Raw genomic sequence first — 15,899 nt, forward strand, 5'->3', positions numbered from 1 at the left:
TTAATCCTGAGCGATAGAAAATACGTCCGTTTTATTCTGATAACATATAGGTTATAAAATGTATAAAATGTAAAATGTATAGGTTATAAAATGTACCCCTGTTGTGGTTTGGCACTATAGAATCGAATAAAAATTATATTGTATTATGTAGTAGTTCATTGCTATACAATAAACAATAAACAGGGTAGTGGGCTCGCAGCAACGAAGAGGAGGCAAATATCTTCGCCGTCCATCAAGAAAACGTCTTCTAACCACATTTAGTATCATATTCCGAATGTCGCCCAGGCCATTGACCGCGGTTGACTTAATTCATAATATTAATATAATGTCAAATCTACAGCAAAGAAATTTCGCAGTACGACGCAAAGACTTCTGTTTGAACATCATCCCATTAATTTACACAGCAGATCTACCGACACACATGTAATAGGTCAAGAGTGCAAACACCTCACCTTTACCTTCACTGGAAGTCTACAAAAACATGAAGTAAAATTTACTTTTGAACAATGCAGTCCATAAACAAATTTTGACATAGTGCTCCGACCCATTGGGAATCAATCGAAAGCGTTAGTAACGCTGTGCATACTGTATGAAAATATCGAAAAAGATTTAAATGTAGGATATGTTAAAAACTTTTAATAAATCTGTTAATGAGACGAAAAAAAATTGTTTGCTCTACCTCTGAGCAGAGCACTTTTTTCTGTGTCTTTCATTTCTATTTTTGGTAACCAGTAGATGAAAAAAAAAAAAATGGCTCAGCTCAAACCGACTTCTAATGGGCCTTATCAAAAATATGTAAAGTTAAGCTTTTAAAATTGATTTGAATTTCGAAAAATCCTTTTGGGATTATATTTTTGAAAGTCTAACTAAACTTTTAACATAAGCCAAGAAAAAAGACCAGAATACACCCTTAACAAAAATATTTTGAATTATAAATTGTTATATTACTTATAGCGAATTTAAATTTACGCTAAATGAGCAACTTTTTATATATAGCCGCAATATTCAAAGACAGTTAAGAATAGTCCGATATTAACAAATGATAAAGCAATCTAAAGGTATCACTTTTATAAGAGTTTGTGCATACTAAGAGCTTCAGAAAGTCATTTGGTTTCGGAGAAATGGGAATGAAAGTGGGAAAAATTATTGTCTTATTTGGGAGCAAAAAGTCTTACATTGACTCGACACGCTGCATTAAAATTGTTAAGTTATAGAGCTGATTTCATTGTGCAGCTTTGTGCCGATTAAAAAACAAATTAATTTTTTTTGGTAAAATAAAAAATAGGTGTCACAATAATTGATATTTGAAGTTTATGGAGTTGAAGGTGTGACCGTCAAGATAATCTTACCTCAAAAAGAGGTGGTTTTGTTTATAATACAAAATATTTAAAAAACGATGAGAAATAAAAGCTTACATTTTTTTTACGGTTTATCTTGAAACATAACTAAATACTAAACTTAATTTGCTCTTGCTCCAAACCAAGCACTTTGACTGTCATTGTGTTTGTTTTTGGTCGAGTGTTTTTGGTTGAGCTATTGATCTCGAAAAATCATCTTTTCAGATTCCTCGCCACCTGGTAACGTCAATACTGCTTGTATTGCCGAAAAACCGCACGTCTCTTGGAGAAGCCAAAGAATCCACATCGATTGAGTGTCTGGTGCGGTATGTGGTTAAGCGCCATAATTTGCCCGTTGTTAAATTTAAGAGGCAAACGACCATACGGTGAATTAAAGTTATCGAAATCAAAACAAATGTTTAGCAGTTCTGCCGACCTGAAACATCAATTTTGCCTCAAGGGACTGTTGGGCCAGTGAGCCTTTTCACTAACGCTAACCTTTGTGATGCCCAAATAAAATAAAACCGCAAAACTTAACTATGCACTATGTTTATTTTAAATGGCACAAAGGCCTTATTTACAAAGTTTACTGTTTATGTTTGAGATTAGTTGGCTGGGCAGGCAGACCGATTTGTCTGTACCTTTTAACTAGCGAAAGTAAAAAGAAAAGGGCCAGGCGGCGATTGGCGAAGGAATTCAAAAAGGAGTAGCCAATACGGCAACTGAACGAGAGCCACGCAGGGCAAATAGCAAAGGTAAAGCAAACAGCGAGAACTTAATTTACGTTAAGATTTTAAGTTATAAGAATTAAATTAGACTGCGTCACGTCCGTTGGAAGACCAGGGCTTTCAACCAGATCTTGCCTCGGCAGCACGCATAACTTGCGGACAGCTCAATGCCACACGAGCAACTCCAGCAGATCCAGGCACCAATTCCACGACCAAACCAAGTACATGATCCTTAGGTAGGTGAGCCATAAAATGTTAAGATAATTTTGGTTTAGCTCGGAAACATATTACGCACTTGGACGTGGCCTGCGATACTGTTTTTTGGCCACCTATCGGCCAAAGACGCATGTTAGCGAGCAGCGCTCGCGGACCAGAAAGCAAATTTTCCCGAACCAATTCCAGTGTAATAACACGTGTAACTGGATGCTGGAGTGGTAGTATGACAGGATGCTGCGAATTATAATCCAAGGGCGAATTTTGTAGTCTGTCACCAACTCGCAGTAGACCAAAGCTATCGATGAATGGAGAAAGTAAGGCCAATCGGCTGGACGATGTAATATGCCGCTTAAAATGCAGCCTCCGGTAGTCATCAACCAAGTTGCTCATTTGGATACTTCTGATAAGCATCTGACATTCTAACATCTTCGTTGAGACCAGGACGTCTTCTGCGGCAGACAAATTTGTATACGAATCCAAAAGTGTGGGTGATCTTTTGCCAAAAATTCACGAATTTGCATTTAAAAGATAGATCCACTTCGGTGGCGACGCCGACCAAAATGCGCTTTCTGAGGTCGATAATAGTCTTCACAGGCAAAAAAGGTATAGGCCAACCAAAGGCAGATTCCAGAAGCTCGCTCGGGGTAGTACCTCTTGACAAGATGTCGACTGGATTGCAGTCAGTCGGTAAATAGCGCCAATTCATGCCATTGGATAGCTCTTGAATTAAAATTATTCGATTAGCAATAAAAACTTGAAAAAGTGAAGGTTCATCGCTAATCCATGATAAAGCAACAGCAGAATCTGACCAGCACTAAAACGGGAAATCAAAGAAATTCATGTTGCTCACATCCCGCATCAGTTGAGCCATTAGTAAAGCAGCGCACAACTCTAATATGGGGAAGTCAAACTTCAGAAATGTTTCTTTTTCCGAGTAAGGAATTTGATCAAGGACATCACGCTCGTTGGAACACCATTTCCTGAGCGTAAAGTTACCTTGTGCAAGCAAGTGTGTTGTTTGAGACATGATTTCCAGGACTTCCTGTGTTGATTGGCTGTGTGATCCTGTGATCAGATCGTCAACATAGAAGTCCCGCAAAACGATTTTAGAGCCGATTGTAAATGTGCTCTTCTCATCACTCCCCAATTGATCCATCGGTCAAACGAATAAAAAGGCTGCAGGCCTAGTTCCATAAGACACGGTATCAAGCTTGAATACCTACACCTCCTTGTCTAGTGAGTCACGCCGAAGAATACATTGAATATAGCTATCGGGTTCAGCCACGCGAACATACCGATACATCTTGCAGATGTCACCAGTCAATGCAACAGGGAAAGTCCGAAACTGTAACAGCGTGTTGAACAGCTTCTGTTGAATGGTTTGTCCAGCCATAAAAACCTCGATCAGCGAATGTCCACTTGATGTTTTGGCAGACCCATCAAAAACGACTCGCAATTTAGTCGTGGTGCTTTCTTCCAAGAAAACGCAGTGGTGGCTCAAGGAGTCTCTGGGCACGACGGACATGTGATTCAAATTCAAATATTCACGAATGAATGCCGAATATTGGATCTTGACTTATGGCTTGCGCTCTAGCTTGTTCTCTAACTTGAGCAACCGACGATAAGATTGATTGTACGTTTCACCCAGTAATTCTAGAGTGTTCTTTCTAGACAGCCGTACTGAATATTCACCAGAGTCTAAACGACGAAAGTTGGTCTTGAAATGAGCCTCCAGTTCTTCTTTGGTGGATGTTACGACGCCTTCACCCGAGTCTAGCAGCGCACAGTATGGGATCCTAGCACCTGATCGACTTTGAACGCTTATGACTGCAGTTGCAAGAAAGACAATGTCAGAATCCATATTCTGAGCCAGCAAAGACGTAAAATGGCTTGAAGTAATTGCAATTGACGTACTTTGTTCTGCAGCGGAAGCTCGCAGAACCAGGGTCGAAGACTGATTACCAAATTGCAAAAGAGTGTGATGCTTGGACCTGCTAGTTCGAGAGGAGCTTGACTTACAGTTGCGCATTTGATGCCTCATCTTTACCTTTCGAATAAGCTCTTGTACTGACAGATTGGTGATTTGACCACAGCTATAAATTGAATTAAACGCATCCATTTCCCAAAGTGCTAGTGGCAATTAAAATGCTTTTGTTGCGGCTACTTCCTGATTGTGAAACATTCGAGTACGATGCTGTATTGTGCTCTACAATTTTTGACAACCCTTGGACAAAATTGTAGTAAATTGATCAATCGAAGGAATTTCATCAATGATTGCAGAATCTTCCCGATTAGCCTGAGTTGTTCTATCTAATTTTTGGAGCAAAAAATGAACAAGAATGCAGTTTGAAATTTGCTCAACCGAACCCAGTCATTTATTTATGATGCTTCACTTGCTGAACTGGAACACCTAAAGTTTTTTAAATTGACCTTTTATTAAATTTATTTTAAATATTTTCAGTTTTAATCACTTGCAAATAATTAAATTCGACTGTGCAGCGTGAAGTGTACCAAAACTCTTGACCACCGAAAAACTAATGGATTGAATGTGCATAAAAACTGTGATATAGCGGTGGAAACGAAAGCGTTTCGTCGCCGCTGTAAAACGTTCATAGCGGGAACGACGGCATAAAGAAAAAACCAAAATATTTCTTGCGATGCGCATGGGCGGGTACGATGTGAGTTTCTAGCGGAGTTTATGTGTTACCGCTTGCGCTTATGTACATAGAACTCGCAGGTTATGTATTTGCGCGATTATTCAAACGAACTTAAATAATTAAATTATTTGTTTGGTTGCACTTTAGTTTTTATTGTTTTTAGATCACGTCGGGGTCATCAAAATCTTGGGTCAGTGAGCTTTTTCACTAACGCTAACCTTTGTGATGCCCAAATAAAATAAAACCACACAAATTTCAAAATAATTATGCACTAAGTTTATTTAAAATGGCACCAAGGCCTTATCTACAAAGTTTAATGTAGTTTAATGTTTAATGAACTAAAACTAAAAAGATTCTTGCCGTAGACAAAGAGTCAGGCGGCGATTGGCGAAAGGAATTCAAAAAGGAGAAGCAAGTACAGCAATTGAACCAGAGCCACGCTGGGCAAATAGCAAAGGCAAAAGCAAACATCGAGAACATAGTTTACGTTAAGATTTTTAGTTAGAAGAATTTAATTAGACTGCGACATGACCGAACAGGGGCCTTACCAGTATAGCCCCCGAAAATATAGTCAATCTTAAAATTTTTATGAAGAATGTACTAGATATAATGATTTTAAACTTTTTGCACATAATAATGTAACTTTCATTTTATTTTAACATTTTTTTTATAAAAATATTTTGAAATAAAATTACTTGTTGACTCCATAGAGTTGGTAAGCCTCTTAACTTCTTTCCCGATATATACCTCGAATGTAAATTCCGAAAATGTACGCAATTTATATGCATTTGAAGCATGCGACAAGTGTTGGGCGTGTAATTCCCCTTTTGTTATTGTTGTTGGTTTTAGCGTCCTTGTATTTTTGTGTTCATAAGTCGAAGTTAAGAACTGCAGTGACGTGCAGACATGCAGTCCTATCTGAGTCCGGGGCTCACTCCCTAGGGAGAGCTCGTGTGATGAAAGTTATCAAAAGTTGTGTTATAAAGATTTATAACCAACTATGACCCCGGGTTTTGAGCTTCGATTTATGTATACAAAAATAAAAGGTCGCTAAAACCAACAACAGTTATAATAATCTTTATATATCAAATTTGTATGTCAACCTCTTTCCCTAACTTAAAATCTACCATTTTAAAACATTTGCACATGTCTTTACATTATTTTATTTCTGCTTTTCTCCCGAACTCCATAATTGCCCCACAATGTTAAAAGGGCCCGCACGTAGCAAGCTCGTGCTTGGTTTTTTTGGGCCACTTATTTGTACTGTTTATAGTGCATCAACGTTCAACACTATATTTTTAAAGAAAAATATTTTAAATTGCTTCTATGATATTTTTACCAACAAAAAATTATTTTTCTTTTGCAAATGAGAACGATCTAGCGGGATTTAAGACATATAGTTTTTTCGTCCATAAAAGACGACCTACCCTCATATGCATTCTAGTGTGTGAATTATGAAGCTGGATCGTGTCTAAGATCTTGACAACGATATCCGTTTAGTAGATGTTTGAGTGGATAAGCTGAAATCACAGCAATGTATCCGACCGGTTTCGTAACCGTTATCCTTAGCCGGTTTTAACCAGTAAAAACCGTAAGCAAAACGGAAACCAGAACCGATGTTTATTGCCTAACCGAAACAATAACCGAAATATATATCAACATTAGTACCGGTTTTGCTAATTTCATTTAAGAAAACATAAGTCGTATAACGTCTTAGAAAATTCATATGTCAGATCCTGCTGATGTTTTCCTTTTAGAGGATTTTTTTCACAATACATATCAATGCAAGAACTCATATGAAGTTGTTAGGCGTGCAAAGGAATATATGTTAATAAGCTCCAAGATTCTAGAAACTTCAAACTTCAATAATTAATTTAATAACATTTATTTATATTAAATATATTAATAAAAAAATACAGCATGTTGTTTTATTTTATTTATTTTATTGTTTATTTTTTTTAGATACCAGCCCAACCAACCGTGTCGTACTGCACGATTCGCGGGAGGATAGACGTGAGATAAATTAATTAAAAGAAGTCTTCTAAAATAAAATGGTAATATAAGATTCGCATTCCAGTTGAGGCGTCGTAAAGCTAAAAGTAAAAAGGTTTTTGTACAGATGCAATGCGGTCAATATGTATTCCATATTGCGGACTCCAAACGGGAGAAAAGTACTCCAGAATCGGACGAACTAGCAAAATATGTGAAGTCTTGGTAACATAGGGATCCACAAATTCCTTTGACCACCTTTTAATAAAACCAAGCACACCCCTAGTTTTGTTTTGATTGGAAAACTTTCGTTTTGGGTCAAGAAGGACGCCAGCATCGTTTACAAGAGCAATTTTATCCAGCGAGCAGTCACTTCGAGAATAATTCATTTTTTTGGATTGACACCATAAAAAGTCATCACTTTAGACTTTGAGCCGTTTAAATTTAGTAAACTATTCCGGTACGAGTTTTGTAGAGATTTAGATTGGAGATTTAGATTAGATTGCAACTCTTATACTGCAGACATAATTTAATAGTACTGCGTACATAAGTACGCAAGAATGAGAAACCGAAATGGCTCCCTTGTGGGACGACGGAGGTAACACGGAGAAGATTAGAAGTAACTTCTTAAAGAGGACCCTTTTAGTCCTGTCACTCGATAACTTACGATTCATATAACTGGAAACCCTAACTGGTCGAGTTTCCGGACCTTAAGTAAGTTACAGGGTCAAATGCTTTACTAAAGTCAGTGAAAATATCTTCTGTTTAAAAATTACTTTTGAAGCCCTTTATCACAAATGAAGTGAACTCCAAAAGAATAGTGGTGGTTGATCTCCGTTACATAAATCCGTGCTAGCACCAAGAAATAACTGATTTAAAAAGGTGATGCAGATGTGGACTCATAATATTTTCAAAAAGCTTTGGAATATCCGAAAACTTAGATATACCTCTATAATTCTTGGCATCCAGTTTATGTGGAAATTGGAAGGTTTCAAGTGATTTGGTGAACAATTGCACAAAGCTTTCGCGCAATACCTATGCACGCAACCAAAAATTCCATCGCGCCTGGCGAATAAACAGGCTTAACACGTTGAAAATTTAATAACAGAGAACTTTTGTTTAAGGTGGGACAGAAAATTAGGTTCGACTTGAAAAGGGCATAAGAATAAGGTCCCCCACAAATATATATACCTATATTAAGTTTGTTTTCCATACTCTGTAAAAGCCAAAATCATGAAGTCCAGCTGGCAATGTTTAGTTTAGAATAAATTATAGCTATAAGGAAAACACGAATGATAGTATTTAATCGATAAGTTGGAAACGCGCACATCTCTAACTCACCACACATTCACACGCAAACAAGACAAAACCACGAACTTCACTTCTTGCGCAGCGGCCGATTGGCACTGATCAAGAACCGGGAAGACGCGATTGTGTTGACATTAGCCGATTGGCACTGCAGGAAAGCTAGCACGAGGAGGAACAGACGCAGCGACCAGCAGCAAGCAGGACGCCCCAGCAGGAGCAGCATAGTTCCCCGATCCAGGACCAGTGGTGGTTTGGAGTCCACGGCAATTAGTACTCCATCGCCCCCTCTAGAAAGACGGTTAAGCCAATAAGTTTGGTTATTACCTGGAAAAACTGCTGAGCTTAGAATCTCCGGCCTTAACCAGGTTTCCATCAAAATACAATATAGTAAGCTTGCTATACAAGCCTTTTGTAAGAAAAAAGGAGGTTAGAGGTTAGTTTTGCAGTGTGCCATCACTGGACAGGCCTCGACTGGGAAGTCTTATTCCCGCTTTTTTTATCTTTGCTTCGAACTCTTTTACCACCATATTTTCCGGCCAAAAGTCGCCTGAGCTTATGGCTGCAAAGATTTCGTTTGGGACCGTAATCTTGAAGGATTAAATGTCTTTAGCGTCAATAAAAAGTTTTATTTTTCCACCTTTACATTGCCGTGATCGGCTTTCGTCCACTTCGGATTGTTCGGGATCCGGATCGGCCGCTTAACCGCGTTCTGCTGTACTGATATGGGCTGCAGGGCGTTCCCCTTTGAAAGCCAACCACCACAAACGGCTTTTTTTGGGCTTAGTCCAGCGCAGATAGCAGCTCATCTGCACAACGAAAACTAATTTTAATAACTTCGAAAAAGCTTACTTGACCGGACTTTAAAACCATGTTTTCACACAGCCAGCAAGTCGTATTTGACTGATCAGCCCTTAATAAAGGGCTGCAGAAGCAGACTACATTCTTTTCTATAATTATATCTAATTAGACAACTGTGCACAAAAAAAAAAACAAATTTTTAAGCGAGCAGTTAAAAGTACTGCAAGAGCGCTGAGACTGCACGCTTAGAACTTTTGAGAGAGAGAGAGAGAGAGAGAGAGAGAGAGAGAGAGAGAGAGAGAGAGAGAGAGAGAGAGAGAGAAGCGGGAGAGCAAGAGAACAGCAGCGAAATGCAGTAATGTGCATGCAAGCCCAACACCAAAAACAACACTACAGCGTTGTCGGACAAAGCACAAAGGAAACATCTCAAAATCTCAAAACAGAAAAGAAACACAAATGCTTAAAAGATTTTGATAGTACTTAACTCAACAAATTAATATTAAAGTTTATAAATTAATATGGTTATATTTGTTGTAACCGTAACAATAACCGAAACCGATAATTAATTCGGTTATAATTCTTGATTTACACCTCAAATAGAGTTACCCATTCTAGTGGCGTCATCAATTTTAAGCGGTACAATTTTTTCGTTAACAAGGGCTCTTAGCTATCTTTAATAGAGTGCTGCTTTACAGTCAAAAAATTCAATTCATTCCTTGGCGTAAAATGACTTATTAAAAGAGCTCTGTAAATGGGTTTAATTTATTTTCTTAAAACCTTTCGCCATTCAGAAATGAAAATGCTTTTCCGTCGGTGGATACAAAGTTCATCAATAAGAAAAAGATAACCTCTTCACTTGTTTCATAGGTAATCCTCTTTATAAAATTTTTTTTTGACTATCTATTTTGATGTTGGTTTCTATTCAATGAAATAAATTATGATGTTTTGCCATTAAATGGCGTTTTGAATTTTTTTGCGTGCGAGCCGATTAGTTTTACACCTCAAAAAATGAAACAAATAAATAGGTTGTTCGCTAAGCAAAGAACTCACTTCTGACGTTTTGCTCAATGGGTCACCAAATGAGACTTATATTTGGAGGTTGAAAACTAAGTCAATAATTTTAAAAAGCTTTGATATAAGTTTGGAATTTCAAATTATCCATAAAAAAAAATGGCGTCGTTGACTTACCGACAAAAAGCTTTTGAAATATATAAAAAATCTCGTTAGGTTGTTCAGCAAAGGAGCAATACTGCCATTTTGTTGATCGGACATTTAAAGACTCCTTGAGCGGTATTCACAGTAACAACCCGGACATTGGATAGACAGTGTCTATCCTATTATCCGCCTCATGTGTAACTGATTCGAACTCCAGCTTCTTATATTAATAAAGTGGGACGCATATGGTGAGCACATGATTGCTGGCAAATAAAATGAACTACATTTTCATCCTATCTTTGCAACATGGCCAGGAGCTTAATTTCATTAAGTACACGTCTGAGTAGATTTCATTGGCTTAGTGCATGCCTAAGTTTTAAGGCATGCTCATATGGCGAAACATGCCTTTCCGATTCATGTTGTGCGCTTAGTTAATTCTTTAATTAAGATTTGGCCAGCATGTATGTTAATTGCAGTGGCTTGCATGAACAGGAGGTATAGGAAGATCTTCCAAAATCTGGGTACTTGTGCCTTTTCTTTGTAGGAAACAGCGGTGGAATTCAACCTTTCTGACAATGTTAAGTGCACCCGGAATCCAGTACTGTTGACCAAGTTTAGCTAACAGTGAACCGGTAAATCATATAAAAGTGTCGGACGAGTAAGACAGCGATTAGAGAGTTGTTTTGTACGCCTACCAGACCAAAGTTATCTTAAGTCTTGTACAAGAATTTCGCAAGTCGATTAAAACATTAAGCCTATGTACACCCTAGTGTGGAGTCATACTGTACCATCCAATGACTAAGCAACCAGTAGGTGCATCCAAACTTTATAGTTTTGTGTTTTACAACTGTTTTCCATAACTGAACTTAAATCATTCCCAAATCAACCGGGTTCATTGCTCTGCAATTTGACAACATACACCATAGGTAATTGCACCCAAGTTGAAATTGATTTGAGTGCAATTATGGGAACAGTTTATGAATTGATTTGAACTAATTACTTATAGAAATTTAATTAATTAAATTATGCAAAAAACCAAATGACTAAACATTACATGATTATATAAAAGCATAAATGTTTGATGATAACCGATCAATAGAATTTTCCAAAGATATTACAGGATATACTGCATGCAAACTGTATGCAAAAAATTACTCCGCTGCACATTCTACGATTTTTTAAAGACTTTTTTGTTGATCATTATTTTGAGGTCTCCATACACAAGCGAAGTATTCCAAAATAGGGCGAAGCATGGAAATGTACATAGTTTTTGTTGTGCACGGGTCGTCAAACTCCTTGGCCCAACGTTTTATGAAGGCTGAAACACTCTTAGCTTTATTAATGGTGACCAAAATATGGCTTTTTAAACATAACTCTCTTATACAAACACTTATTATACAAAAACACTAGTTAAGGTCAGACGCGTCTTTTATCGCTCCGTGATTAATATCAACAAAGCGCGAAAAACTTTATTACAAGTCGGCTTTTTCTCTACATATTGAAAACGACAAACAAGCAGAGAAAGGAGTGAATTGGAAAACGGCAAAAAAAAAACAAAACCTTATAATGTCTTCTTCTTCAACGGCCAACAAGCGACACCGCAACAACGCTGGGATTGCCAGTGAGCGCAGCTTATGGCCTTACTCACCGTACGTCTTCAGGATCACTCCGATTTGATGTCCACATCACTACGGGGAAGCCTGCAGGAGCGCACCAATAATATTGCCACCCTGGTGCGGGAGGCGGAGACGCGCATCCTTAGCATCCTTACGGAGCGCTTGGACGGAATCCAGGGTGAGGTAAAACGGACGGGGGAGATAGGGTACTCAGCCTAGAGGGCGAAGTACCTGATCTACGCGCGCAATGGGAACAGCTGTCTGAGCGGGTAAACAACTTGAACCGGGAGATTGAGGACTTGCGTGCAATGAAGGAGAGAATTGCTTGTGATGGTGCTTTGGTGCTGTATCCATATATGTTAGTAGAAAACTTAAATGTAAATTCAAATGAAACAACCTGAAGACAGTGCAATTGAATATATATTCTTAGAGGTGGACAGCAAATTTCAAAACAACAAAGCACTTATTGGCTGTATATACCAACCAAATCCGTTAATAGACTATGCGCCCTTTGTTGACATTATAAGTGAATGACCAGTTGCGTACGTGGATATTATTATTGCTGGCGATTTCCATGGTAATCATCTTAGCAAAAGTCGGCTTTTGGATAGTTTTGAAGCAATTGGACAGAATGCTGTTAATACGACGACTCCGACGCCTTTTAGTAATTCCTTTTAAACCCTTGCAGAGGGTATTATAATTTCAATCAGAAATTTGCAACGCAGTGAAAAAGACATCTCCGACCCTATAAAGTATATATATTCTTGATCAGCATCACTAAGCGAGTCGATCTAGCCATGTCCGTCTGTCAGTCCGTCTGTGCGTCCGTTTCTACGCAAACTAGTCTCTCAGTTTTAAAGCTATCTGCATGAAACTTTCCCAAAAGTTGTCTTCCTGTTGCATGTAGTATTTAATTCGAATCGAGCCCGATCGGAGGTTTATAGCATAGGAACCAAATGACACACATTTAAAACTTTGCTGTCTTTAAAATTTTTTTTAGTGCTTCAAAGTGTAGTAAAGGTTATATACTTCAGGGCTACGGCTAAATTTCATGAAAATCGGACGACTATATATATATAATTGATCAGCATCACTAGGAGAGTCGTCCGTCTGTCCGTCCGTCCGTTTCTACGCAAACTAGTCCCTTAGTTTTAAAGCTATCTGCATGAAACTTTCCCAAAAGTTGTCTTTCTATTGCAGGTAGTATATAAGTCGGAAAAACCTGATCAGAACAATCGGAACAATAAATAAAAAAAAATTATAACTGCTGTTTTATCCTTTTTTTTTAGTTCTTTGACATATAGTAATGGTTAATTATTTCAGAATTACGGTTTAAATTGTATCAAAATCGGACGACTTTATCATATAGCTCCCATGGAAACAATAAAAATACACTGGTAAAAAAAAACCCAACATTTTTATAATTGATTTAACATAATATTTTCGTATTAAAATCAATTATAAAAATCATTGATTTCAATAGAAAACATAGTTAAACCTTCAGTCAATTATGAACATAATTAAATCAAAGAGAATAATATTTAAAAAGATATTCCTCATATTAAAATCAAAGTTTTCCATCCTTATTTTTACTATTTTAACAATCTGCAATTTTGTATAGTATGATTCATAGTATTTTATATTTGACATTTTAGATATTTATCCGAAACATGAAGCAAGTTGTTTTGAATATGAAAAATGTTTAAAACTTTTAAAGAAAATAAAAAATAGCAAAGAGGGATTAAGATGAAGTTTGACATCGTAGTGTTTACTATGAAAAGTGGTATCCAATCAACATAGTTTAACTAATGTTATTTCATACTTGATAAAAATATTTAAGCAATTTATTTGAAACATTAACATATTTATTATGGATATGGGAAATATTAAAAGTTGATGTGATATGTGTGTGTTCTTTTTTAAAATGCAATTGTTAAACTGCAGCAATCTTTACGAATGCTGAATATCAACTTTTGAATTAGTTAAGGCAGACGAAGAGGAGAGAGAATAAAAGCAATATGCGCCGAAAATTCTTATTTTCATGTTCATTTATACCTTTATGCATTTTTTTATATTCATGTGTATAGGAACATATGTATTGTAAATGCAAGGTCAAGCAACCAAAAAACCAAGATCGCGTATTTGCTTTTCGTTTTTCATTCTTTTCGCTTTTTCTACACACACATATGCGTGAACAAGAATCAAATGCAAGGTTGCGTCTGCCCTTTTAATCCGAATTCGTACACCAGTGGTCAAAAATCTATGTAAAAATGTTTGTTCAGTGTTTTGAAGATTTCTCGATGGAAAAACACAATAAACTAGCCAACAAAAAACATTGGTTTTCTAGATTAAAATTGAAAATTAATTCGTAATTATAACAGATTCCTATATTTTGTATAATGCTTTGGCATGTACAATATTCAGATTCTACTGTAACATAACGGCATGCGAAAAAGTTCGACAGAATTTGTCCATTCTTTTGCAAAAACATACACATGTGAATAATCTCACACGCCACGCTGCACTATGGGGCCAACGTTAAATATATTTTTTTTTTAATCGCGATGGATAGGAATAACCTTAATCTTAAATGTTGCAAACACACAATTTTAACAGATCGCATTACTGTTAAGCTATTAGCTGTCAAATTCAGCTGTTTCTGCAACTTGAAGCGAGCGCTGTTAAGTCGTAAATATTTCTTCCAAATTTAACACTAAAAAAGAAGCAAAAAACCAATTCAAGTGCATTTTTTTGGTATGCAGTCCAACAATAGTGGTTTGTAATATGTGTTTGTAAACGTGAATTGTAGTTATCGATTGTGGTGTCCCTGTAAACTGTAAGTTTAACCCCAAAAAAATTAAATGCTGGTAGTGATTTGATATTTTTAAATAGAGCTACAAAGTGATTCAAGCCCTTTCAAACTCTAAAACTTGTTACATGTTATAGATTATTCAATTCCTTTTCTATTCTGTTAGTATGAAAGTGCACTTTTGCGCATCTTCGAATTTTTGAGAAGACCTTGTTCCAAGCAAGACGAGGCAATTTTGTTTAAAAAGCCTTTGCTACAATGTGGGCAAAGGGCAAAAGAAACTCAAACCTTTACAGCCAAAGGCATTCTTGTTAAAATTAATAAAACATTAAGAGCGGTTGGAGGGCCTATACTGTTCTTTCTATCGAAAAAATATAGAACGTAAGGAAACGAAGCGACAGATCTAGCATCCCTGCAGGCGGGCAATGTTAGAAAACTAATTCAAACTGCAAGTGCAGCTGCTCGAAAGCGCGCTCAGCCCGACCTTGACTATATTTTGAAAATTATTTATTTATTAAAAAGAAAATATAGATTTCTTTATTAGAGAGTTTTTTAAATTCTTTTCAATACAATTACTGCGTTTACTCTAAAAATAACTTCTCCCAAAAGAAAAAAACCTTTATATCCTAATAATAAGGTAAGACCACGCCCATTTTTTTCCAACGTGTATTTCTTCAACATAATCTTCTAAATAAAAAATTAATAAAAAAAACCTTAAAAAAAGGGCGTAAACCCGCCCATTTTTGTATAAAACCTTGCTTTTCGTATCATAGACTTAATTTAAAAAACAAAACCCGAGAAAATTTCTTCATGTTTAAGTTATTAATTAATGTCGCAAAAAGTAGTCGTTTGCCCCATAGTGCGCTGTCGCAAATAATATCACTTTAAGTTTTACGGTAGAGCAACGCGGACGTCAATTAAAATAAAATACATATGTAGGTGTTTTTTCCGTGAAATGGATTAGGGATGTGATAAAAAGGTGAGTAATATCTTCAATAACTCTTGATTATAATGTTAATTAATTATTATTTTATTGATAATATTGTAAAACTTATCCATGTGTTTTTTTGCACTTTATCTTTGTTTCTTGTTTTTCTAGGAATTTTCTTTTCTTTTGTGTTTATTCTTATCTTTTTATTTCGTTTTATTTGTATCAAGGTTGGAACCTTATGGTGGCCGAAGTCGTAAGTATAATCTTTTCAATAATTTATTATTTTATTTAATTAGAATTTAATAGAATTTTTCTGAAAACCCCTACAATGGTAAAAAAATGGAATAGTAAAAAT

At 36.5% G+C, this 15,899-nt stretch overlaps 1 protein-coding gene across 5 annotated transcripts in view; it reads right to left on the bottom strand.

Annotated features, from left to right (window-relative positions):
- Positions 1 to 15,899, bottom strand: part of LOC128264013 (cytochrome P450 307a1) — a 151,932-nt gene that overhangs the window by 68,653 nt on the left and 67,380 nt on the right. Inside the window, exon 1 of one of the 5 annotated variants that reach the window (XM_052999298.1) lies at positions 8,873 to 8,938. The exons of the other annotated variants lie outside the window; for them this stretch is intronic. The gene's annotated coding sequence lies outside the window, so the exon portion shown is untranslated. Of the gene's footprint in view, positions 1 to 8,872; positions 8,939 to 15,899 lie in introns of those variants that run through there. 5 annotated transcript variants of the gene reach the window in all.

This window comes from Drosophila gunungcola, unplaced genomic scaffold, assembly GCF_025200985.1.
Source record: "Drosophila gunungcola strain Sukarami unplaced genomic scaffold, Dgunungcola_SK_2 000045F, whole genome shotgun sequence".
Taxonomy (NCBI): domain Eukaryota; kingdom Metazoa; phylum Arthropoda; class Insecta; order Diptera; family Drosophilidae; genus Drosophila; species Drosophila gunungcola.